Source organism: Schistocerca piceifrons, chromosome 5, assembly GCF_021461385.2.
Source record: "Schistocerca piceifrons isolate TAMUIC-IGC-003096 chromosome 5, iqSchPice1.1, whole genome shotgun sequence".
Lineage (NCBI taxonomy): Eukaryota > Metazoa > Arthropoda > Insecta > Orthoptera > Acrididae > Schistocerca > Schistocerca piceifrons.
The window spans coordinates 83847687-83873697 of NC_060142.1; positions in this window are offsets into that span (position 1 = coordinate 83847687).

Consider the following 26011-nt stretch of genomic DNA (forward strand, 5'->3'; position numbering starts at 1 on the left):
AGACAGTGCGGGATAAGTTTCCGGTCGTTTTTGGGAGCCCAGTTTGTAGGTGAAAGGTCCCACAAGTGCAACAACTCATGGACGTTAATTGCAAGTTGTGTTGTTTCGTCCGGTGGCCCAACTATTCCGCCAGCGACTCACTAATTGGCACACCTCAGGGAACGAGCCACGTGTCGCCGACTCCGAAAAGAGATGCGTGTCACATAGATCAATTTCGCTAAACACACGACATCGAATAGCAATTGCAACGGTGTGATTGTTTTCCTCCGTGAACTGTATATATTCAGCTGGCAATCTGACACTGACATCAAAAACAGCGATTACGATTCTGTTCTGATTTCAAATGTGACAATTGCTCTGGATGGTCGACGGAGCTTTCTCCCGCCCTCTCTCTCTGAAGGAGTTTAAAACTCGGTTACTACTTTTATTCGACTTATTGTCTGTATTGTCGTATACGCTTGGAGCTCAACCCAGGTGAGTGAAGTGTCAAGAATATCAAACAGAAAAATTCTGAACTGTAGATGTTGCAGTGGCAATACTCAGTCTACATCTACATCTGCATCTACATGGATACGCTGAAAATCACATTTAAGTGCCTGGCAGAGGATTCATCGAACCACTTTCACAATTCTCTGTTATTCCAATCTCGTATAGCGCACGGAAAGAATGAACACCTATATCTTTCCGTATGAGCTCTGATTTCCCTTATTTTATCCTGGTAATCGTTTCTCTCTATGTAGGTTGGTGTCAACAAAATATTTTCACATTCGGAGCAGAAGGTTGGTGATTGGAATTTGGTGAGAAGATTCCGTCGCAACGAAAAACGCTTTTCTTTTAATGATTTCCAGCCCAAATCCTGTATCATTTCTCTGACACTCTCTTCCATATTTCGCGACAATACAAAACGTGCTGCCTTTCTTTGAACCTTTTAGATGTACTCCGTCAGTCCTACCTGGTAAGGATCCCACACCGCGCACCAGTATTCTAAAAGATGACGGACAAGCGTAGTGTAGGCAGTCTCCTTAGTAGGTCTGTTACATTTTCTAAGTGTCATGCCAATAAATCGCAGCCTTTGGTTAGCCTTCCCCACAACGTTTTCTATGTGTTCTTTCCAATTTAAGTTGTTCGTAATTGTAATACCTAGGTATTTAGTTGAATTTACGGCTTGTAGATTAGACGGATTTATCGTGTAACCGAAGTTTAACCAGTTCTTTTTAGCACTCATGTGGACCACCTCAGACTTTTCGTTATTTAGGGTCAACTGCCACGTTATGCAACATTCAGATATTTTTTCTAAATCGTTTTGCTGTTTGTTTTGATCTTCTCATGACGTTATTAGTCGATAAACGACAGCGTCGTCTGCAAACAACTGAAGACAGCTGCTCAGATTGTCTCCCATATCGTTTATATAGATAAGTAACAGAACATGGCCTATAACACTGTCTTGGGGAACGCCAGAAATCACTTCTGTTTTACTCGATGACTTTCCGTCAGTTACTACGAACTGTGACCTCTCTGACAGGAAATCACAAATCCAGTCACATAATTGAGACGATATTCCATAACCATGCAACTTCACTACGAGCCGCTTGTGTGGTACAGTGTCAAAAGCCTTCCGGAAATCCAGAAATACGGAATCGACCCGAAATCCCTTGTCAATAGCACTCAACACTTCATGTGAATAAAGAGCTAGCTGTGTTTCACAGGAACGATGTTTTCTAAACCCATGTTAACTGCGTGTCAATAGACCGTTTTTTAGAGGTAATTAATAATGTTTGAACACAATATATGTTCCAAAATCTTGCTGCATATCGACGTTAAAGATATGGGCCTGTAATTCAGTGTATTACTCCTACTACCTTTCTTCAATATTGGTGTCGCCTGTGTAACTTTTCAGTCTTTGGGTACGGATCTTTCGTCGAGCGAACGGTTGTTTATGATTGTTAAGTATGGAGCTAATGCATCAGCATACTCCGAAAGGAACCTAATTGGTATACAGTCTGGACCACAAGACTTACTTTTATTAAGTGATTTAAGTTGCTTCACTAGTCCGAGGATATTTACTTCTACGTCACTCATGTTGGCAGCTGTTCTCGATTCGAATTCTGGAATATTTACTTCGTCTTCTTTTGTGAAGGGCTTTCGGAACGCTGTGTTCAGTAACTCTGCTTTGGCAGCACTGTCTTCGATAGTATCTCCATTGCTATCGCGCAGAGAAGGCAATGATTGTTTCTTGCCTCTAATAAGGTCGTATTGAGTGACCAGTTCAACATCTCAGTTTCAGCTGGGGGAAGGAGGCAGGATGAGTTGTACTGTGGTTGCGTAATTTACGTGTAGGTCTTTTACTATCTTGTGCGCGGCACTGCCCAGTTCAACAAGCAATTGAGCTTTATCTACTCCGCTTTGCTTTGTGTTGTACGTTGCCCGTTGGTCGCTTTCCTGATTTAGAAGTGCTTGTGAAGAGACTACTCCGCGTCCACCACCATGTTTGAGAACGACTATCGCCGGCCGTTGTGGTCGAGCGGTTCCCGGCGCTTCAGTCTTGAACCGTGCGACCGCTACAGTCGCAGGTTCGAATCCTGCCTCGGGCATGGATGTGTGTGATGTCCTTAGGTTAGTTAGGTTTAAGTAGTTCTAAGTTCTAGGGGACTGATGACCTCAGATGTTTAGTCCCATAGTGCTCAGAGCCATTTGAGCCATTTTTTAGTACGACTATCATTACTCGAAAGAAGAAAGCGATCGCTATCAGCGTGTATCAGTTCTGCTTTCACAGAAACATAAGTGCAGGATGTAGGATGTCGCCCTGCGAGAGGGAGATGGGGCTTGTTCACTCGCACTGCTTCTCGGTTTAAGGTCTCGTTTGTTTAAGCTAGCCACTGACTGCCTGTCCTTGCTATGTCCGCCCGGTTAGCCGTGAGGTCTAACGCGCGGCATCCCGTGTGGGGATGCACCCGGCGCATTAGTGTCGAGGTCCGGTGTGCCGGATAACCTGTGGATGGTTTTAAAGTCGGTTTTCCATCTGCTTTGACGAATGCGGGCTGGTTCCCCTTATTCTGCCTCAGTTACACTAAGTCGGCGATAGCTGCGAAAACACTGTTTCCAAGTCAAACTTGAAATTAAAATTATCAGTAGTTCTGATTACGGTAATAACAGCCGCCTGTCTTGTGCACATTTACATTATTGAAATTAAAATATTTTCAGATATCTTGGAATCCCGGCAACCGAGGATCGATATCTTGCCAGTATCAATGTCGATAACGGGCAAGAATGATCCAGATTCACGATTTCTAGAATGGATGAACTGTCTATATATGTCATTAAGTTTGCACTGCACTCTCACTGCGCGACTCCATCTCGCACCTGGCTAATTTTCTTTCAAATTCAGTGTCTTTTTGTTAAATAGGGTGTTTTTTCCATAATATGTTCGTTACTTTTTGCCAGATTCTGTGCAGTGTTACCAAAGTTCTCGTTTGTTCGCAAATTACGTGTTTTTTTGCCAAATTCGGAGTTTTTTGGCTAATTCGGTGCTATTTCTTGCCGATTTGGTGCTATTTTGGAGAGATTCGTTGCTGTTTTTTGCCCAAATTCCGCACTAATTTAGTCGTCACACCATTTTAATATAGGATTCAGCTCGGGACTCTGTGCAGGCCAGGGCATTACAGGGTTATTATCGTCGTGTATCCAGTCCGCCACAGGCCGTGCATTATGAACAATTGCTCAGTCGTGTTGGAAGATGCAATTGCCATTCCAGATTGCTCTTCAACAATGGAAGCAAGAAGGTGCTTAAAACATCAGTGTAGGTCTGTACTGTGATAGTGCCGCGCAAAACAACAAGGGGTGCAAGCCCCCTCCATGAAAACACGATCACGTCATAACTCCACCGCCTCCGAATTTAAATGTTGGCACTACACACGCTGACCGATGGCGTTCACCGAGCATTCGCCATTCACACACCCTGCCATCGGATCGTCACATTGTGTGCCGTGATTCGTCACTCCACACGACGTTTTTCCACTGTTCAAGCGTCCAATGTTTGCGCTCCTTACACCAATCGAGGCGTCGTTTGGCATTTACCGACGTGATGTGTGGCTCATGAGCAGCCGCTCTACCATGAAATCCAAGTTTTCTCACCTCCCGCCTAACTGTCATAGTACTTGCAGTGGATCCTGATGCAGTTTGGAATTCCTGTGTGATGGTCTGGATAGATGTCTGCCTGTTACACATTACGACCCTCTGCAACTGTCGGCTGTCTCAGTCAACAGATGAGGTCGGCCTGTAGGCTTTTGTGCTGCACGTTTTCCTTCACGTTTCCCCTTCACTATCACGTCGGAAACGGTAGACCTAGGGATGTTTAGGAGTGTGGAAATCTCGCGTACGGACGTATGACACAAGTGACACCCATGACCTGACCACGCTCGAAGTCCGTGAGCTCCGCGGTGCGCCCCATTCTGCTTTCACACGATGTCTAACAACTAATGTTGTCGCTGATGTGGAGTACCTGACAGTAGGTGGCAGCACAATGCACCTAACAGAAAAAACGTATGTATTTGGGGTGTCCGGATACTTTTGATCACATAATGTATTACCGTAAAATACCCTCCAGTTGAAATCTTATGCAAAATCTTTGAGATGGCCATAGCTATGATTGAAAGATTGCATTAAATATGGCAGTAGCTAAAGCGGGCTTCCGGTAAATAAAATGAAATGATCATGTGTTATTGTTGGCCCGGAGGCCCTGTCCGGGGAATTCGCCCGTATGTCTTTTTCTGGGTGACGTCAGATCAAGCGACTTGCGCGTCAGTGATGATGAGAACAACACAACACACAGTCCATGGGCGGAGAAATTCTCCCACCCAGCCGGTAATCGAACCCGGGGCCGCTGCATGGTAGGCAAGTGCGTTACCATCCTGCTAAGCAGGCGGACTGGCTTCTTGTTTTACATCTACAACGATTTTCCACAAGATACTCTAAAATCGATGTTGTGGAGCATATAGCGTCCAGTAACACTTTTCTGTAGCCCTTGTTTGGGTCTCAGTGATTTAAATTACTTCTTTCAAGGCAGAAGGAGGTCACCAATATACGGGATCGTAAAAGATTAAGTTGGCTTTACGCGGGTAAAAAACCATTGCACAGATCACGCATAACTGAATTGGTTTCAGGTAGTGAGCTTCCCTCCTGGTTTGTCACCAACATGTATCTCCTTCCCTTCATAATCTAGCATAACATCCTGACGTAACTGTGACGTAATTAAGTAGCCACAAGTTGATCTGCGTGCACCTAAAATTGCATATTATTGTTGATGACACATATTGTCGTTTCTAGAGAACACAGTCTTTCTACATCCCACATTGCTCAGCATTCAATTATAATTTAACAGTGCGCTGAGGTGATGGCGGTGGTATCGCATATACAAGGTATAAAAGGGCAGTGCATTGACGGAACTATCATTTGTATTCAGCTGATCAGTGTGCGATTTGTGCTTTTACCGTGGCGCTACCCATGGTTAAACAGTTATGCCGAAACCCACTATTCACGCGTATGCACCATCAGAAAAGCCATCCCTTCTTATATCTTTAAAAGTACATTATAGGTAAAGCTTATTTACAAAATCATCTACATACAGGTATACGAGGGGAATTCGAAAAGTAAAGGCACATTTGTGAAAAGCTGTACTTATTCTGATGATAGAAAACTGAAACATGCGTTATTTTTCTACGTAACCTCCCTGGACTTCAATGCAGTTTTCCCGACGTTTTACGAATTTTTTTATTTCATCAGAAAATACGTTGCACCGCAGCAATGACGTCTTCATCACTTTCAAATCTTCTTCCCTGTAGTGCTTCCGTCAACGGTCCAAACATGTGAAAATCGCTTGGAGCCAGGTCTGGACTGTATGATGGATGTTCCAGCACCTCGAATCTCAACGCCTTTATTGCGTCGGCTGTTCGTTGGGCAGAATGTGGGCGAGCGTTCTCTTGCTGCAGGATGACACCTCTTCATAATTTTCCACGTCGTTTGGATTTGATTGCAGGTTTTAGTTTCGTACGCAACACATCACATCCACCATACAATACAGACCTGGCTCTAAAGCCTCGTTTACGATGGGCCGACGTCTTGCAACATTGTGGCATGCTACGGAAATGGGGCGTGCGTCGTCTTGTCATTTAGTTCTAAATGTTTTGAAATGCTTAACTACTACATAACGCTTTTTCAAAATTAATAAGAAAACACATTAATAGTATTAATAGTAAACTTTCAGTGTTCGGTTCCATAAATTTAAATTATATGTAAAGTTTTAGTCCAGTCCGTGGGAAATAAACATCCCAGGTTGGGATGCATAAACTAAAACCAGAGGAGGGGATGGTCTGATGCAGATGGGGGGAAATCCCCCTCATCCCCCCCTGCAAATCGCACACTGCAGCTGATTCATGTGAAAAGGTTACCGACGCGATTATGTTCACAAGACGGGAACGCGGAATGGTAGTTGGAGGTAGTCGCATGGGACATCCCTTACGGAAATCGTAGGGAATTCAAGATAGCGAGATCCACAGTGCCAAGAGTGTGGCGAGAATACCAAATTTCAGACATTACCTCTCACAACAGACAACGCAGAGGCCGGTGGCCTGCACTTAACGACCGGGAGCGGCGGCGTTAGCATTAACTTATAGGTGCTGACAGACAAGCAACACTGCATGAAATAACCGCAGAAGTCAATGTGGGACGCGTGACGAACGTAACCGTTAGGACAGTGGGGCGAAATTGGGTGTTAATGGGCTATGGCGGCAGACGACCGACGCGAGTGGCTTTGCTGGCGGCACGACATCGCCTCAGCACTTCTCCTGGGCTCGTGACCTTATCGGCTGGACCCTAGGCGACTGGAAAACACTGGCCTGGTTAGATGAGTCCCGATTTCAGTTGGTATGATGTGATGGTAGGGTTCGAGTGTGGCGTAGACCTCACGGAGCCATGGACCCCAGCTGTCAAAAAAAGCACCATGTAACGTGATGGTGGCTCCATAATGCTGTGGGCTGTTTTTATATGGAATCGATTAGATCCTCTGGTCCAACCGAACCGATCGCTGGAAATGGTTATGTTGGGCTACCTGAATACCATTTGCAGCCTTTGGTGGGCTTCATGTTCCCAAACAACGATACTGTATCACCGGACTACTAGTGTTTGGTACTGGTTTAATGAACATTGTGGACAATTCGAGCGAATGATTTGGCCACATAGATCGTCCGACATGAATCTCACTGAACATTTGTGGAACATAATCTAAGGGTAAAAAAAAAGTTCAAATGGCTCTAAGCACTATGGGACTTAACATCTGAGGTCATCAATCAGTCCCCAAGATTTAGAACTACTTAAACCTAACTAACCTAAGGACATCACACACATCCATCCCCGAGCAAGATTCGAACCTGCGACCGCAGCAACAGCGTGGTTCCGGACTGAAAAGCCTAGAACCGATCGGCCAGAGAGGCCGGCTAATCGAGAGGTCAGTTCGTGCACAACATCCTGCACCGGCATCACTTTTGGGGATATAGACGGGAATAGAGGCAGCAGGGCTCAATATTTCTGCAGGACATTTCCAACGACTTGGTGAGTCCACGCCACATCGAGGTGCTGCCCTTATATGTCCATCCTTTTTGGCTGGAGGTCTTAGAGACCACTCCAGTTCACTGTTGTAAGAAAATAAAACGCCTACAGCCGTCCTTAGGATCTTATTCATTGTGTAGCTACCAGTTTCGGCGTTTCACTGCGACATCTGCAGGCCTTAGGTGATGCTGAAGGGGTTATGACGATCCATATATACCCTGCATCAGTGGCCAACATAACTGGTTCGCGCAGACTGCAACAGTTGGTAATTAATGGTTGGAGTGCTGACATCGCAGTTACAAATATTTTGCGTAAACTAGTTATGTTGGCCACTGATGCAGCGTATATATGGATCGTGATAATCCCTTCAACATCAACTGAGGCCTGGAAATGGCGCAGTGATGCGCCGAAACTGGTAGCTACACAAAAATAAGATAATAAGAACGGCTGTAGGCTTTTTATTTTCTTACTAGGCCAATGAGATGTCCGACACAACATTAGGAGGTATCCCATGACGTTTGTCACGTCAGTGTGTTTATGAAAGACAGTTCAATAGACATTTCCTCCAGTCTTTCTATGTCTTCTACCAACAAAGGTAACGTAAATTCGTAATGTATGATTGGCTCTGAGTGCCTCAAGAGTAATGTTCAGTTGCCTCTTTGCAAGCGTTTTTTTACCATTTGTACGGTCTTATCCTGCCCCAGTAATCGTACCAGGGATAAAGGACCTACAGTGTAACGTGACATACGAACCACCTACTCTTCCTGGCATATCTTCACATCACTGAGAGGTGTAGGTTAGTGTAAGAGCAGACTGAAAAATTCCATTGTCTAACCTGAATTCGATCCCGCGATATTACTACAGTCTCCAGCCTCACCCTTTACCGCTGGACCACCTACCCCGACTACCAAGGTTGCAGGTAAAGAAGAAACTTCGTACATCGATCGTTTGATGATGGCTGTACAGAAGTATGGAAAGGGGTTTTGAAGACGGGGGAGGGGGGCGGGAGGAGGCAGCTGGATGGAAGTTCAGGGAGGGAATTTCCTGGCCGAAGTGACGTGAAATTAATACTCCAGCAGATGATGGATCACTGTGGTATCTTCGGCATAACAGGCGACTGACAACCGGCTAGTTTCCACGAAGCCATCTGCGGCATCTGATTAATTAGGAGCACAGCCGGGCCGCCGTCTGGTGCGCGGGTCGCTTCTACCGCAACTCTATTCGCAGCCCGTTTCTGCTCTCTGAATCTTGAGGGTCAACTGCGATGCAGATGCAAACTAGGATAAAGAGCTCTAACGCACTTTCATCGTGAGTAGTGAGTACGATCAGCATCATTATTGTTATTATCATTGTCACAATCACCATCGTATTCAATTACAGAGAAAAAAATTAATTATAGATTAATCTCTGAATTTGACCATTTGATAGCCTCACTCAGATTCATTTCATGAAAGACTCTTACACCATTTTTCAGTGGATGCGGTTGACAGTTCATCACAACGGTTGTTATTGTAAGTGGCCAGAGGTGGAGGATGCTTGCAATGTTAATTAGATATACGAAAGTGACCATGTTTATCTGACATAATTTCATCGTTGCCCTCCAAAATAATGATCAAGGGATTCGTTATCTAGGAAATTAAACAAGAATTTGAGTTAACTCACTTTCTTACTTAAAAATGCATGCTGAATGGTTTGACACATTGACAATGATAAGATAAGACGTTGACAAATATGAAGAATGGGTCTGAAACATAATTCATGAGAACGCACATCAGGACAAAATAATTGTATTCACGGAACTCATACTGTGATTGCTGAAGGGTTAATGATTGAAAACAGAAAGTGATACAGGAGGGAATGTGTTTGCACCTACGGCTGGAGGTGAAAGCGTATTGAACCTTTAGCTGCAGGCATGTCTTCAGAATGAGACTTGCAATTACTGAATCCCAGTAAAAATGACTCGACTTTCCCTACAATTTGTCTCGCTGTTACGGCTAGATATTATTATAATAAACTACATATGGAAGCCGAAGTGGCTGCAAAATCAGTCATTGGTTTCGGACCAACCGTGCCTAAGTTTAGGTCAGCCGGAAAAGTGTCCAACACGCCTGTTCATCAAGTCTGCTGAAACAGGCACCTGGCTTGTGAAACGCTCATGTGAAGACATCATCCCGTGATGGCTCCTGGATGCAGAGAAACTTTTGCCTGCTGATTCCTACAAGGAAAACTCGAATCTTGGCGTTATTCTGAATGCCGTCCAATGGAAGGTTGTCTTAAAAGACGCTGGCCTCCACCCCTTCCTCTAATTTCAGGCGGTTAACCAGTAACAAGATTCGTAACACTTGGCACTGAAAAGCTGTGTCCTACTCTCTTGCTTTTTCTGTCTACGGGCAATTGGATGGACCTCTGCCTATAAGCAGAATCACGTCTCTCTCTATCACTGCTAAATTATTGGGGGATCTTCTACATCTACATCTACATTTACACTCCGCAAACCACTTAACGGTCTGTGGCGGAGGGCACATTACGTGCCACTGTCATTACCTCCCTTTGCTATTCCAGTCGCGTATGGTTCGCGGGAAGAACGACTGCCCGAAAGCCTCTGTGCGCGCTCGAATCTCTCTAATTTTACATTCGTGATCTCCTCGGGAGGTATAAGTAGGGGGAAGCAATATATTCGATACCTCATCCAGAAACGCACCCTCTCGAAACCTGGACAGCAAGCTGCACCGCGATGCAGAGCGCGTCTCTTGCAGAATCCGCCACTTGAGTTTGCTAAACATCTCCGTAACGCTATCACGCTTACCAAATAACCCTGTGACGAAACATGCCGCTCTTCTTTGGATCTTCTCTATCTCCTCTGTCAACCCGACCTGGTATTGATACCACACTGATGAGCAATACTCTAGTATAGGTCGAACGAGTGTTTTGTAAGCCACCTCCTTTGTTGATGGACTAAATTTTCTAAGGACTCTCCCAATGAATCTCAACCTGGCACCCGCCTTATCAACAATTAATTTTATATGATCATTCCACTTCAAATCGTTCCGTACGCATACTCCCAGATAGTTTAGAGAAGTAACTGCTACCAGTGATTGTTCCACTATCATATAATCATACAATAAAGGATCCTTCTTTCTGTGTATTCGCAATACGTTACATTTGTCTATGTTAAGGTGCAGTTGCCACTCCCTGGACCAAGTGCCTATACGCTGCAAGTCTTCCTGCATTTCGAAGCAATTTTGTAATGCTGCAACTTCTCTATATACTACAGCATCATCCGCGAAAAGCCGCATGGAACTTCCGACACTATCTACTAGGTCATTTACATATATTGTGAAAAGCAATGGTCCCACAACACTCCCCTGTGGCACGCCGGAGGTTGCTTTAACGTCTGTACATGTCTCTCCATTGAGAACAACATGCTGTGTTCCGTTTGCTGAAAACTCTTCAATCCAGCCACACAGCTGGTCTGATATTCCATAGGCTCTTACTTTGTTTATCAGGCAACAGTGCGGAACTGTATCGAACGCCTTCCGAAAGTCAAGGAAAATGGCATCTAGCTGGGAGCCTGTATCTAATATTTTCTGGGTCTCATGAACAAATAAAGCGAATTGGGTCTCACTCGATCGCTGTTTCCGGAATCCATATTGATTCCTACAGAGTAGTTTCTGGGTTTCCAGAAATGACATGATGGTTCAAATTTTTCAAATGGCTGGGAGCACTATACAACTTAACTTCTGAGGTCATCAGTCGTCCAGAACGTAGAACTAATTAAACCTAACTAACCTAAGGACCTCACACACATCCATGCCCGAGGCAGGACTCGAACCTGCGACCGTAGCGGTCGCTCGGCTCCAGTCTGTAGCGCCTAGAACAGCACGGCCACTCAAATGACATGATACGTGAGCAAAAGACATGTTCTAAAATTCTACAACAGATCGATGTCAGAGATATAGGCCTATAGTTTTACGCATCTGCTCGACGACCCTTCTTGAAAACTGGAACTACCTGTGCTCTTTTCCAATCATTTGGAACCTTCCGTTCCTCTAGAGACTTGCGGTACACGGCCGTTAGAAGGGGGGCAAGTTCTTTCGCGTACTCTGTGTAGAAACAAATTGGTATCCCGTCAGGTCCAGTGGACTTTCCTACGTACTTCCTCCAATATTCAGCCCAGCCTGGCCGCCTGCCGCTCTTCCTAGCAGGTGTCCGGCTGCCTTCTGTGAATTCTGCCAGGGTAGACACCAGACGCATCAACTCCTCGCTCTCAGCTAAGGACAACTTGCTCTCATAGCGACTTCTTATTTAAACCTACATGCAATTCAATACAGGAAATTACAACGTGTAATCTACATTAGTTAAGTACTGGCAACCAATGGTACCAACACAGATTTCAGTTATTGGTGGGGAATAATTATCCCAATTTTATTTGTCTTTTATTCCGGATTTTACATTAGTTACAGGACAGTTTGGGAGAAACAGTTGTGTAACATTATTGTCTTTATCTACGATAATAATGAAGAAATAAATTATCTCCTTGCTCATTAGGCAGGAATGCTAGATATTACACCAGCACAGCACTGTGGTTAATAGTGCTGCACAAACTACACAATCCCAATGCCCTCTCCAGCTCAAACTTCATATCTTTTGCTTATTTACCCCTTCTTGGATCGTCACTGTTGGCGAGGCTCTCCGGTATTGGAATAGCAAAAAGGATTCAAATGGCTCTGAGCACTATGGGACTTAACATCTGAGGTCATCAGTCCCCAAGAACTTAGAACTACTTAAACCTAACTAACCTAAGGACATCACACACATTCATGCCCGAGGCAGGATTCGAACCTGCGACCGAAGCGGTTGCGCGGTTCCAGACTGAAGCGCCTAGAACCGCTCGGCCACACTGGCCGGCTTTGAACAGTGCCCCAGCTTTGAAAGTTATGGGGAGATCCAGTACCTCAGGTGTTGAGGGTGTACAGATATAATTAAATTTTCCTCGAGACATTTGATTGGTAAGGAGGGCATTGGACTTCAGTAATCCGTGCAACAATATCAGCCATAGTGCTGCGGCGCTGTGCTGGGTAGCATTCGTGTCCAATATGCAAGGAAATCTGGGTTCAAGCCCCAGCCCCAGCACAAAGTTTAATTCATTTCTTGAAGTTGCATCATTATCGTAGATGAGATTCAAATGTCTCGAGCAAAATTTAATTATAAGATTATGGTTTTCCCTCTGCCCCAAAGTCACATGCAATACTTTCACATGAATCCCATTTCATCGAGATATGGGCATCCAGTTTGGATTCAAATAAGAGTCGATCTTTCGCGATGGGGATTTTTTAACGTGCAACCTTCTTCAGTGGTTTCTGGGTTAGTTTGGTGTTGTTGTCTGAATGTTCATTCTACCGTTTGTTCCATTTCTCGGTGTCATCGAATAAATCTGTGACCCGAAAATCGACCCAAGAATGTGTTTGGTGTAACTTTAGGCATACAGCTGGTGGGCTCTGGAAAGTGCTTCTTAGAATTTGGGAGTTTTTTTTAAGAATTTGCACTTTGACATCTTTTCTTCTTAGATCTGGAGGAACAATATTGGGTCGAAAAACCAAACACTGTACTGGAGTTGATTCGATAGTGATAGTAATGTCATTACGGCCTCATTCAGATATAAATTATCTTATGGGCGCTGTTTTCCCATGCAGGGGCACAACACCGGTAACATAGATCCACCAAAATACAGCTACAGGCATTGGCCATGTGTAGTTTATCGAACGAGAAGCTGTCTTAAGGTTCGTATTATCATCATATGAGAACTTACGTCACAAGAAAAGTCTCAGTCTCAGAGTAGGTCTTTGTATTCGCTAAAGACTCTTGAGTTTACATCTCTTATCAATTAATTGTCATCCTGCACGCGTTTGGATCTACGCGGGAGGATAGAGGAAGCCATCGCTAGGTACCAAGTTGAACGAATGTTGGTGGTAGGGCAATATTTAATACCTCTAAGCAGCACAGCGTTTGACTGTATCCCTGAAACGAGCCTAATTTCTCTGTCGTCCTTTCATCATCATTGACACCCTTCCATCACAGATCGTAGCTCGATGAGTTCCCGTCTCTCCAAACTCGTGGGAAGTAGACCACTAGCTCACAAAGTTCTTTGATGCGAGAGTCATTCGCAGTTCTGAAGTATCTGTGGCCATTGTTTCCTGTGGTTAGCGCTTAGGATAGCGTGGTGTGCGGCAGTTCTGAAGTATCTGTGGCCATTGTTTCCTGTGGTTAGCGCTTAGGAAAGCGTGGTGTGCGGAGAGATCCGCTGTTTTCTAGAGTTTGGTGGGTCGGTACTAGCTCGAACGCAGAACCGTTAAGAGTTGTGCACTGACAACCGTAGCTCAGGAATCTAATTTATTTCGTTGTTTTTTCAGTAGGTTATCGTAATATCATTTTATGTGCTAAAATTCTCTAAAAGTTGTTACATCGAATAAGCAGGCTTTTCATGAACGTTGAAAATTATACTGTTACATATATCTTTAGCTCAAGCACTAATCTCTTCCTGCCTGATAATTGATGTTCAGCCGATTTAAGCGCCTCACGCTAGTTACCGAGGTATTATATTTTTGTGTTTTTTTGGGATGAGCGTAGGCCAGCTGCTGTTTTGGAAGATCTGTAATTTGTATTGATGCATTTTCAATACCCTGATGCAGATCTACGTAACATGAATTTTTTATTGACTGTATTCTCGCTGTGTCCATGTCCGTCTCACATTTAACGTGGAGAAAATACAATTGATGTAGAGTATTTTCTAGTTTTATTGTAGCATCTTAAAAAGTTTCTCGTTTTCTCCGGCTATCCACGGTCCATGTAATCATACCTTCACCCAACTTCTAATCTTCTGCACGTGGCTGAAGAGTAGGACAGCTTAGACAAGTGAATAATTCAGGGCAATTAATCACATAAGTCCGCACTACATGGAACGCCTAAAATAAATGCGAGCCTACTAGCGTCTTTCAAGCTACCCATTTCTGCTTAAAAGCCCGCCACAATCTCTACACGATTTTGTGGTAATATTTTACGGTAACTACTGGGCTCTGACACATACAGTCTGTAAACAGCACACCGTAGAAATCCGCCTCCTCCCTCCCCCTCTCGCCCCCTTCTTGCAAAGAAGCAACTTACTCAGTTATGACCGAGTGTGGCCGTGGCAGATGCAGAGTTTCTACCCATTACTGTGCTGTTCCGCCTTGGGCTTAAGATTCATCTACGGTCCTTCACTGCCATTTCAGCTGAGTTGGGCTTGAAAACTCAGACATCTTTGATAAATCTGAAAGCTTGTGAACTGTTTTTAACACTGACTCACGACTAGCGTGCATCTTCTCCATTATAACCGCGCAGAGATTTCATGGGCCTTAAGCACCAGCGGTCCACTTGCTTGTCAGTTACCATTTCCTCGCCGAGAGAGATTGGCGGACACTTTTCTTTCTCAGCTGCAGGGCAGTTTCCCCGCGTTAGAGAGAATTATCTCACTTAACCAGAATGTCTCACTTTAAGAAATCGTATTTCCATACCGTAGTACAAGCCCTAATGACTTAATGGATAGCATAAGCTTGCAGATTCAGGTTTTCGTAAATGGCGAAATGTTTTCGGGCGCTGTTTGCAGAAACAGCGAGTTAAATCGCGACAGAATATCAGCCTGATACAAAGTACAATCACTTGTTCTTAATTAGAGGAATACAAGGCTTTGCACTTCATGAAAAGAAACGTAAGAGTGTAGTATGACTTGGCTACATGATTAATTAATTCGACTATAACCTGTTCAAAATTACTTTAGGATTGACAGTTCAGCTGGAACACATGGAGGTGCGGAGCAGATTTGCCACGTCTTGCAAGATACTCACGCTTCATCTTTCATTTTATTCAATTCGCTGAAACTCGCAACCATTCGCTGTGTAAGTTTGAAACTGGTATCAGTGTGTTCTGGAGGAGCTGCGCTATATTTCAGTTTTAGTTTTATCTGCGGCAACAAATTATTAAGACGATATAACTACATGGCTGATTAAAACTGTGTGCCGGACCGAGAGTCGAACTCGGGAGCCGGCGTGAGTGGCTGAGCGGTTCTAGGCGCTACAGTCTGGAACCGCGTGACCGCTACGGCCGCAGGTTCGAATCCTGCCTCGGGCATGGATGTGTGTGATGTCCTTAGGTTAGTTAGGTTTAAGTAGTTCTAAGTTCTAGGGGACTGATGACCGCATAAGTTAAGTCCCATAGTGCTCAGAGCCATTTGAACCATTTGAACCATCGAAATCGGGACCTTTGCTTTTCGCGGGCAAGTGCTCCGCTGCAGAGTGAAAATCTCATTCTGCATATAACTACATTTTCTGACGACCTTATGGAATTTTCGACCTGCGGGAAACGTTTTTGCTATTGAAATCAAGTGATCACATCACCTTTTCATCTGCTTCAAACCGGAACCTTGTCAGAGTTTTCTAACACGGGATGTTATCAGTTAAATGTAGCGCACGATCGTCGGCTAGCGCGTCAAACAGCAAGCAATCACCCTTTTGGTTACGGATTTCTATGTTTGTAATAACCTGTTGTTAAGTGTTATGATCAACGTACTTATTTCCAACAGAACAAAAAGTAAGATTTATGCGTGTTTAATGAGGGAACAAAAACGTATTTTAAACAGGCCAGACAGTATTGGAAGAAAGAATGGAAGTGATAAAAAACAGTACTTCACTATTACAGTAATTATTTTGTAAACAGTAGTATTTATTTTGTGTGATATCTGCTGAATTCCTGATATGAACTTAATTTGGCCTTCGTTGTTGACATGGCTTCTTATTGCAATGTCAATACATGATGTTCGGAAATTCACGTTACAAACTTCTAGGACGTGTGGAGTGGAATTGGTACGTAATATTTTCAATAGGAAATCATGTTCGGAAACGTACACTTTCCGTTCTACGACGGTTTCAGTTCAGATGTGTAGCGCATTCACGTCTGCTGAGAGAAAGGGTTAAGTCTCAGCTCAATGGTAAAAAATATTATCTACAACAGTTATTATCTAGAACAGGTCCTGAATTAGTGATTTTACGAGCCACTGTTTAAATGCGACATGTGTTGTGGATTGGCAAGATAGCCAACCCACTATGAGAGGAAGCCGAAAGGCACGCGTTTTAGCTCACGCAGGCTGGCGTGAGGTCTGGAAGAGGTCAAGGAAATTATACTAGCAAAAAACGTACGTATCTGCTGGAATATTTAACTTTAATCCATAATTGGTGAACATCGCTCTTGACGGTACATGTTTTACAGCATCAATAGTAACTGGTAATGGCGCTTTGCTAGGTCGTAGCAAATGACGTAGCTGAAGGCTATGCCAACTATCGTCTCGGCAAATGAGAGCGTAATTTGTCAGTGAACCATCGCTAGCAAAGTCGGCTGTACAACTGGGGCGAGTGCTAGGAACACTCTCTAGACCTGCCGTGTGGCGGCGCTCGGTCTGCAATCACGGATAGTGGCGACACGCGGGTCCGACGTATACTAACGGACCGCGGCCGATTTAAAGGCTACCACCTAGCAAGTGTGGTGTCTGGCGGTGACACCACATCATGGTTGATTTCATCTTGATCATCTCCAGCCTCCTTTGATTTAAAACGCAGGATACCGCTTGAGAGAAATCCGTGCGAAGTGCCTGCATGATGGAGAATAAGTCTGTCCCAATTGCCGTACTAATGGTTCAAATGGCTCAGAGCACTATGGGACTTAACATTTGAAATCATCAGTCCCCTAGAACTTAGAACTACTCATATCTTTCGACGAACTTTCTTCTGACAGCGTTCAGTATCGTACAACAAATAAAAGTAACAACAAATAAAATACTAAATCTTTCAACAATAAAGTGATAACAAACAAAATCACAGAACGCAACCAACACACAGGACATTTATTTATTTATTTACTTATTTATTTCCATATTATAGACCTGTTACCCGAAGTTTTAAAACAGGTCGTGCCTCTTACAATTTTCGTTTTTCATCTGTTTGCGGTTTTCTTTTCTTTCATCTACACTTTTAAAAATAACAAATACGTAAGGTTGAAATATAAATAAAATTTTGATGTTTTTAAGAAGAATATAAAAAGATGATAGGATAGAAGAGAGATTTGTTAGTATCATCACCGACTGTTACTGACGGTGAATACCTCGGAATAGTTTCTTCCAGCCGTTGACCGCCAATCACACACAGACACACACACACACACACACACACTCACACACACACACACACACTCACACACACACACTCACACGCACGCACACACACACACACACACACACACACACACACACACACACACATACAAATGATTATTAGTAGGGAAATTGTACTGCCTATCCCATTTATTACTAATCGTATGTATTAACTTTAGCTGCCCATCCATGTACAGCATTTGGTGATTTCTTGGCTAGATCGCCAGCACTTTATGCTTACTTACTGTCATATCTCGACTTCCTCCTCCTATTCCTCCTCATTATCACTGTTTCCGCTGTCGCTATGTGTATCGCTGTCCACCCTCTGGAGATTGTTGTCACGTTGCACATAGACATGTCTGTTATGTCGTGTCCGCACGTACTCTTCATGTGTTGTTTGTGAAATACTATTTTTCAATACGTTTAATTGTGCCCATTGTTCTTTGTCTCTTATTGCTGTGTATATATCTATGTCAGTTTCTGTGTAGTCTAATTGTATGTGTAGTGTACGCCACGCAGAGTGGTCGCGTGGTTTAGCCGCCATGTCACGGATTGCGCGGCCCTTTCGGCCGCGGGCATGGGTATATGAGTGTGTGTTGTTCTTAGCATAAGTTAGTTTAAGTAGTGTAAGTCTGCAGGCTTTCGTGGCCGTTGTCACTGAAGCTAAAGAAAAATGGTATTCAGACATCTTTCTTTAGTCAAAACAAAATAAAAGATTTTTTCCGACGGAAAACGGATGCACCTGATTACCTCCACAATGCAGGCGTCTATCAAGTGTCATGTGGCTGCGGCAAAGTGTATATAGGCGAAACGGGAAGAACCGTTAAAGAACGCGTTAAGGAACACGAACGGCACATGCGGCTAAATCAAAGTGCAAAATCGGCAGTAGCGGAACATCACGAGAACTGTGGCTTTGACATCGATTTTAATAAAGTACGTATACTGGCTAAAGAAACAAACATTTATAGAAGGTCTGAGAAGCGGTTGAAATTTCTAAGAATGCATCTGATTTCAATAGAGAGGACGGCTATAGGATTCCGGCATCGTGGTTCCCCGCCATCAAGGAAGTAAATACGCAGCCGCGGTGTGTGACCGGTGTAAGCAACGCGCTGTAAGTCACCTCGGCGGACAATAATATTTTGGGTAAACATTCCCCCTCTCTTGCTCTGTCCGTTACGAATCTAAACACTGATGATGACCAACCAATAGCGATAGCAGGCATTTCAACCAATAAGCTTTCTCCAGCATAAGCGTGGAACAGTGCCTTTCTATCCAATGACGATGACCACCAATGGTATCCACAGGAGATGAGCTACCAACGCCCCTTCTTCTGTATTAGCCTATGACTATGGCCCACAATGGTAGCCACATGAATTTTACCAATACTATCACTTCTCCAGGACGAACGCCAGAAAATTCCCCCTTTATACGTGGACGCGACACTCGTCTCTGGCGGTGTTCTAGCAGTAGTGGACACCAAAAGATCCTGAGGAAGATCCCAGCAGAGGGGTCGAAACGTCGAAGATTTTAGAAGAAACATGACGCTGCCTAATAACCCAGAAGATTTTAACTTCAGTTTAAGTAGTGTGTAAGTCTAGGGACCGATGACCTCAGTAGTTTGGTCCCTTAGGAATTCACACACATTTGTAGTGTATGTCATTGTTCGCGTATTGCCCGCAGAAGAAGACAGTGTCTTCTGGATACCCTTCTTTCCCGCATGTGCATGTAGGTGTCTGACTCAGACTCACGCGGTTTAAGTGCGTGGGATAAGCTCCCTGTCCGGTTGAGAAATGTACTATACGGCGGCTATGATCGATATGTTTCATTCTCAACCGCTCCCTTACGCCAGGGAGTAAATCGCGCAGTCTGCGACTCTTATTACTTACACCCCATTCACCTTGCCTTGTAACCAAACGCCAGTTTTAAGGTGACGTATCGTGTCTATCGACACCAGTTATTATGTGTACCTTATCTAGTCTCCACATCTTTAGCCAATACCTCACAGCTCTGTATTTGATCGTGATATCTATGGGGCATATTCCGAGCACCACGCACAGTGTATCCGCTGAGGTGGTGCTGAAGGTTGCTGATAGCCTAAGTAGGACACTTCTCCGTCCTCTTCTTGCTTTGTTGGTGGCCAGGTTCAGTCTGCTGTGCCCACGTGCTAGCTGCGAAGCTGAATACTGATTCGAAGAGCGCACAATGGTATGTCCGTATGACTGGCAGAAGTAAACTGTAATGTTTTGAATTTAGCCTCACCAGTTTGTGTAGTATTTTTTCTGATTTGTTGTTAGCCTTACGTGTTCGTGGAAATTCAATTTTTCATCTATGTGTACCCCAAGATAGCGCCTAACGTGTGCTCTTTTTATGTTTGTGTCCCCAATTTTAACAGAAGGATTCCTTTGGAGTGATCCTTTCAGCAATTTGTATGTTGTTTTGTTTACGGCTATCCTGATTTTATTGCTATGACACCACTGTGTAATTGTTTGTAGTATTCCACTGGCTTTTCCTTCTAACTGGACTGTGTTGTTCGCAGTGACTATAACTAATAGGTCATCTCCGTAGGCGACAATTCCGTCTGACCTGCCATCCCAATCCAGAAGTTGTAGGAGCGGTTCGATTATTATGTCCCAGAGGATGGGACCGCTGATCGATACTTGAGGACAGCCTTTGGTAATTCTTTTAATTACTTTCCAGCTGTCCATCTGCCATTCGACTACTCGATCTTTACAGTAGTCTAGGAAACTGCTGTACAGTGTCTGCGGTACCCCCAGATAACTTCTGAAACTTAGCGAGCTACCAGAGATTATCGAACGCTCCGGCAATGTCAGTCGTTACTGCCATGGCGTAGTTCTGTGTTTTAGTATTAATTTTGTGTAGGGCCTGGTTGATGGCATCGTCTATTGATCTGGCAGTTCTGAATCCGAATTAGTGTTGGCTCATACTGCTGAGAGCTCTGTGTGTTTGCAAGCCCTTACACAGTAGCTTTTCCTGAATGTTCACTAGGGTGTTTATTAGGGATATTGGCCCATAAGTCTTTGAATATGAAGGAGCCATGTCCGCTGATTCCTTAATAACGACTCCTGTGGAGGATTTCCACAATGTAGGTACCCTGCCCAGCCATAAGGCATCGTTAAAAATGGCTCAAATGGGTCTGAGCACTATGGGACTTAACATCTGAGGTCATCACTCCCCTAGAACTTAGAACTACTCAAACCCAACTAACCTAAGGACGTCACACACATCCATGCCCGAGGGAGGATTCGCAGATGCGACCGTAGCGGTTGCACGGTTCCAGACTGAAGCGCCTAGAACCGCTCGGCCACGCAGCATCGTTCAGTGACGTTGTTAAGAACGGGGTGTTCTGCTAGTTTTTTCAGTGTTTCCGAGTGGTTCCCATCTGGTCCAAGTGTTTTTTTGTTTTTGAACTCTGAGATTGCTAGCGCAAACTCTTCTTGCGCAAAGGGCAGGAGACAGTTGCAGTGTTGCATGGTGTGTGTATGTTTTCTCTTAGTGTTGTATGATATTTTGTGTCCGTATCGATAACTTCGTCAGGGAGCACTTTATACAGCAGAAACTCTGCTGTATTCCTCCATCCCCTCGTCATCGTGCCGTCATCCTGCCTTAGTGCTCCTAGAACTAGTGGGGTTTTTATCTTCTCTGTCAGTATTTTGTATGGTTCCCCCCATATATTTTGCTCTGTTATAAATAGCTCGCATTGTTATCTACGCGTGTTGTATAGCGTCTGTCTGTGTAAGTCTTGTGCATGTGTATGCTTCAAGTCTTACGCGTCTGTCCCTATCTGCTATCTCCCTATAATTTTCGTTTGCGTCTGGCATCTTGTTTGAGTCTCGTGAGTTCGTTGGTCCATTGTACTGGTGACCGTTTTGTGTTCTTTGCTGTCGGTATTGATGTGGCTCAAATGGCTCTGAGCACTATGGGGCTTAACATCTGTGGTAATCAGTCCCCTAGAACTTAGAACTACTTAAACGTAACTAACCTAAGGACATCACACACATCCATGCCCGAGGCAGGATTCGAACCTGCGACCGTAGCAGTCGCGCGGTTCCGGACTGAGCGCCTAGAACCGCTTGGCCACCACGGCCGGCAGGTATTGATGTGTTTTGTGCATGTTGTATTACCTTTGTTGGCTTGTGTGCTCTATAATCGATACCACCATTGACGTTTTCTAGATCGTGTTATTGGATAATTTCCGTTATTTGTTCCGGTCTGCTTTGTGCAACAATAAGTGTCTGGTGTGTGATATGGAAATTGTGTTTTGAGTTTAATGTGTATGTTATGACATTGTGATCCCTACTGCTTGTGTTGTCGTGTGGAGGCCAGTTTGTTACGAATGCCATTGCTGCATTATTTTCTAGCGTAAAGTCGATATTACTGCTCGTACCATTGAACCCTGGATATGTTTGTATAGATCCTGCTGTGTTCACTATACTCAGTTGCCGTTCTCGTATTAGGTCGGTGATTATGCTTCCTCTGCCATCTCATCACACAGGACAGCAAGTCGTCTGAAACTCCAGCATAGAGTATGCGGGAAGTACTGCGGTGGTGGGGGTTCTGTGGCTATAGGCCTCGTAGGGTCGGCGAAATGAGTGTCGTATCTCCTGCATTGGTTTCCTCTCCTCTGCCTCCGTCGTAACCGTCAGACCTAAGGCAATTTTTGAACAGACTCCAGTGTAAGTCATGTTGTACACATATTTTAGAGTAGCAATGTGTGTGGAAATATGACTTCGAACGACTATGTACACTGTTTGATCAAAAATATGCAGATGCCTCTGCGCATTGCGGAACTGACCAGTAGATGTCACGCTAAGCAGACCCATCAGTACAAAACGGTGTGGGAATTACTGTGTTGTCAGTAGAGAACCAAATGACAGCAGAATGGGCCACTCAGAAGAGCTCAGTGACCATTGTATTTCACCCTAGTAACAAATCCATCAGCGAAATTACAGCTCTTCTGCAGATGACATAGTCGTCTGTTGATGATGTGATTGTGAAGCGGAAACGCGAAGGAGCAGCTGCAGCCAAACCAAGGCCGGGCAGACCTCACGTACTGACGGACAGGGGCTGTCGTTCATTGTAGAAGGTGACGGTAAAAACTGCTTCCAGCATTCCAGTTAGCACAATGACTGGGAGTAGGGAATCAAAAAGAATGGGATAGACTGGTTCAGTAGCTCCTCATAAGCCACACATGTCTGTAGTCACTGCAAAGCGTCGCCTGAGATGGTGTAAAGAGAGACGACACTGGATAGTGGATGACTGGAAACGCCGCGCGGGATTAGTCGTGCGGTCTGGGCGCTGCAGTCATGGACTGTGCGGCTGGTCCCGGCGGTTCGAGTCCTCCCTCGGGCATGAGTGTGTGTGTTTGTTCTTAGGATAATTTAGGTTAAGTAGTGTGCAAGCTTAGGGACTGATGACCTTAGCAGTTAAGTCCCATAAGATTTCACACACATTTGAATATTATTATTATTTTTATTTTTATTTTTTTGACTGGAAACGAGTGATGAATCACACTGTACTCTTCGGCAGTCGGACGGAAAAGCTTACGTTTGAATAACTCCTGGAGACATTTCATACCACAATGTACAGGGTGTTTCAAAATGAATATGCTGGTTTTAAGGCTTGATAGCATTTATTAAATTCAACTTATAATTATAAATAAAATGAAAGAGCAACTCAAACAGATTTGTTTGTATGGCTAAGCGCAAAGGGAAGAGTATGGACGACCAAGAATGAATAAAAAGCAACTTGAACGACTGAGAGTCTATCACGCGTAGTCCCAAAAAATCAGTTCGTTCTTGTCGTTCGCAGTTGTTACAAGCCCTAACGCCTACATACTACGGTTTACGTGCCAGCTTCGCAAACGAAAGTTTGCAGCATGAGGTGGAGATTTTCTGGAGTGTGTCATCTTCAGTGGTGAATCGACATTTCACCGAAATGGAAATGCGAACACACGTAATGTGTCTATCTGGGGGTAAGCAAATCCCCACGAGATGGTAAAGTTGCAACGACACTCCTCTCGACTTTTTCGGTGAAGCAACTGTAACTGGTGTTTCTCAGCAGCAAAATGGGGCGCCATCTCAATGGCATAACTCAGCAGGCGACTGGTTAAATGACATTGTACCCGACCGCTGGATTGGAAGCAAGGCGCTGGATGACACAGCTAGTTTTATGTGATCTTCATGTTCACACACGATCTGACCCCATGCGATTGTTGCCTTTGGGGGTTCATAAAGGATGATGTGCATATGTCTCCGCTATCATGTGATCCATCCGACTTCATAAACAGCTCTGTTGCAACAGTTACTATAGACATTGTGATCAAGGTTTTGGAAAAACTCGCTTATCGATTCGATGTGTTACGATGGTGATCACATTGAACACTTTTAAGAAAAACTTTTATAGTTGCTCTTTCATTCGATGTATTATTTATAATTGTAAGTTAAATGTAATAAGTGCTACAAAGCCTTAAAACCCCTACATTCATTTTGAAACACCCTGTATATTGCCAACAAGAGGAGGTACTGCTACGGTAGAGTGTATTTCCCGTGGTTAGGGAGAGGGCCGCTTATTGCACTCAAGAAAGCGCTAAATGCGGAATAATATGAGACAGTTTGCCATATTATGTGCTATGTGCAGTACAAGAACAATCCGTAGGCGATGATTAATTGTGTCAGTATGACAGTGCACCCTGTCCATAAGACAGTATCTGTGACGCAAGAGATTGTGTACAGTAACAGTCCTGAAATGGACTCCCACTTTCAATTTACATTACATTTATCATAGCTGCTGATCCCGCGTGATATCTGATATTTCAGATATGTCCGACGCCACACATTCATATAACAGATATTCAACTTGGATCATGCGCTCAGATGATCACAAATGACATTTTACAATTACTCTGCTGCACTGTCTTCGTATTCTTCCCTTTTACATAGTTTATCAAGAAGTGAATTTTCTTTTTACATTTTGTGATAAAAATCAGGACATAATACCCCTTTACACTTTGTTCTGTGAATGATCAAGGCCTTCACTGTTCCAAATTTCGTTCTTTGTTCTCCATCGACCACAGAGATTTCACTGAGGAAACCAAACATTCCAAAACAGCACTTGACCCAGGACATGCCAGACAAAACTCCACCAAATGAATTACTTTATTCATATTAATGTTTGTACTGTTGAATTTGGCAAACATTTTACACAGCTTTTCATTAAACATTTTCATTGTCACTTCCTTCTCTTTTTATCAGGTTCTATTGACATGAAAATTTTCAAACAATTCTTCTTCGTCAACAGAAAAATTTCTTCGGACAGCCGGTTAATCGGTGGGACAGAAAAATTGTACAGTTGTTTTCCAATCTTCTCTATCCGACCTCCTCTCTCTTGGTATCTCATTCTTATTGCTCTCTTGGTTCTTGTACACACTGTTTATTACCCGTCTTTCCCTATGGCTTACAAGTATTTTTCCGAGGATTTCTAGCATCTTGCACCATTCCGTGATAGCGAAAGCTTTATCTTGCTCCAAAAAACTTAAGAAAGTGTCTTAATCCGTCTTAACTATTGTCTCCATTATCAAGCGTAACACTGGTTATGCCTCTGTGGTGCCTTTACTTTTGATAAAGCCAAACTGACTTGATCCTGAGTTTTGCCTTACATTCTTTTGTATATTATTCTCGTCAGTAACGTTAATGTTTGAACTTGTATGCTAATTGTGCAATATTTCCCGCATTTATCTGTCTTCGCTATCTTTGGGACTGTGTGGAGGATTTCCATCCGCAAGTCCGATGGTACGTCTCGAGTCTAATAGATCCTGCACTCCACTTACCCAAAAGATCTGAGGCTTACGGAAGAGTATAATGTAAGCCTTAGTATTCATAGATCAAATCAATTATGAATAACTTTTTGTTGTATGCCGTTGTTGGCTCGGATTCAGCCGCCTTTCGGGTCGGATCCTCATCCTCCGTGCACGAAGGCCCTTTTCCTCGGGCCTAATTGAAAGTTATGCCGCATGTGTATTTGTAGATAGTAGGTGAGTGTAATGGACGCGTGTATAGTGTAGTGTTATGTTTGTGTTGCATTATGAGAGAAGGGAGAGGTTGAAACGCATTGCCGGTGAAGCGTAGCGCCTTCGCATCGCTCCTGTCACTTGTTAGGACG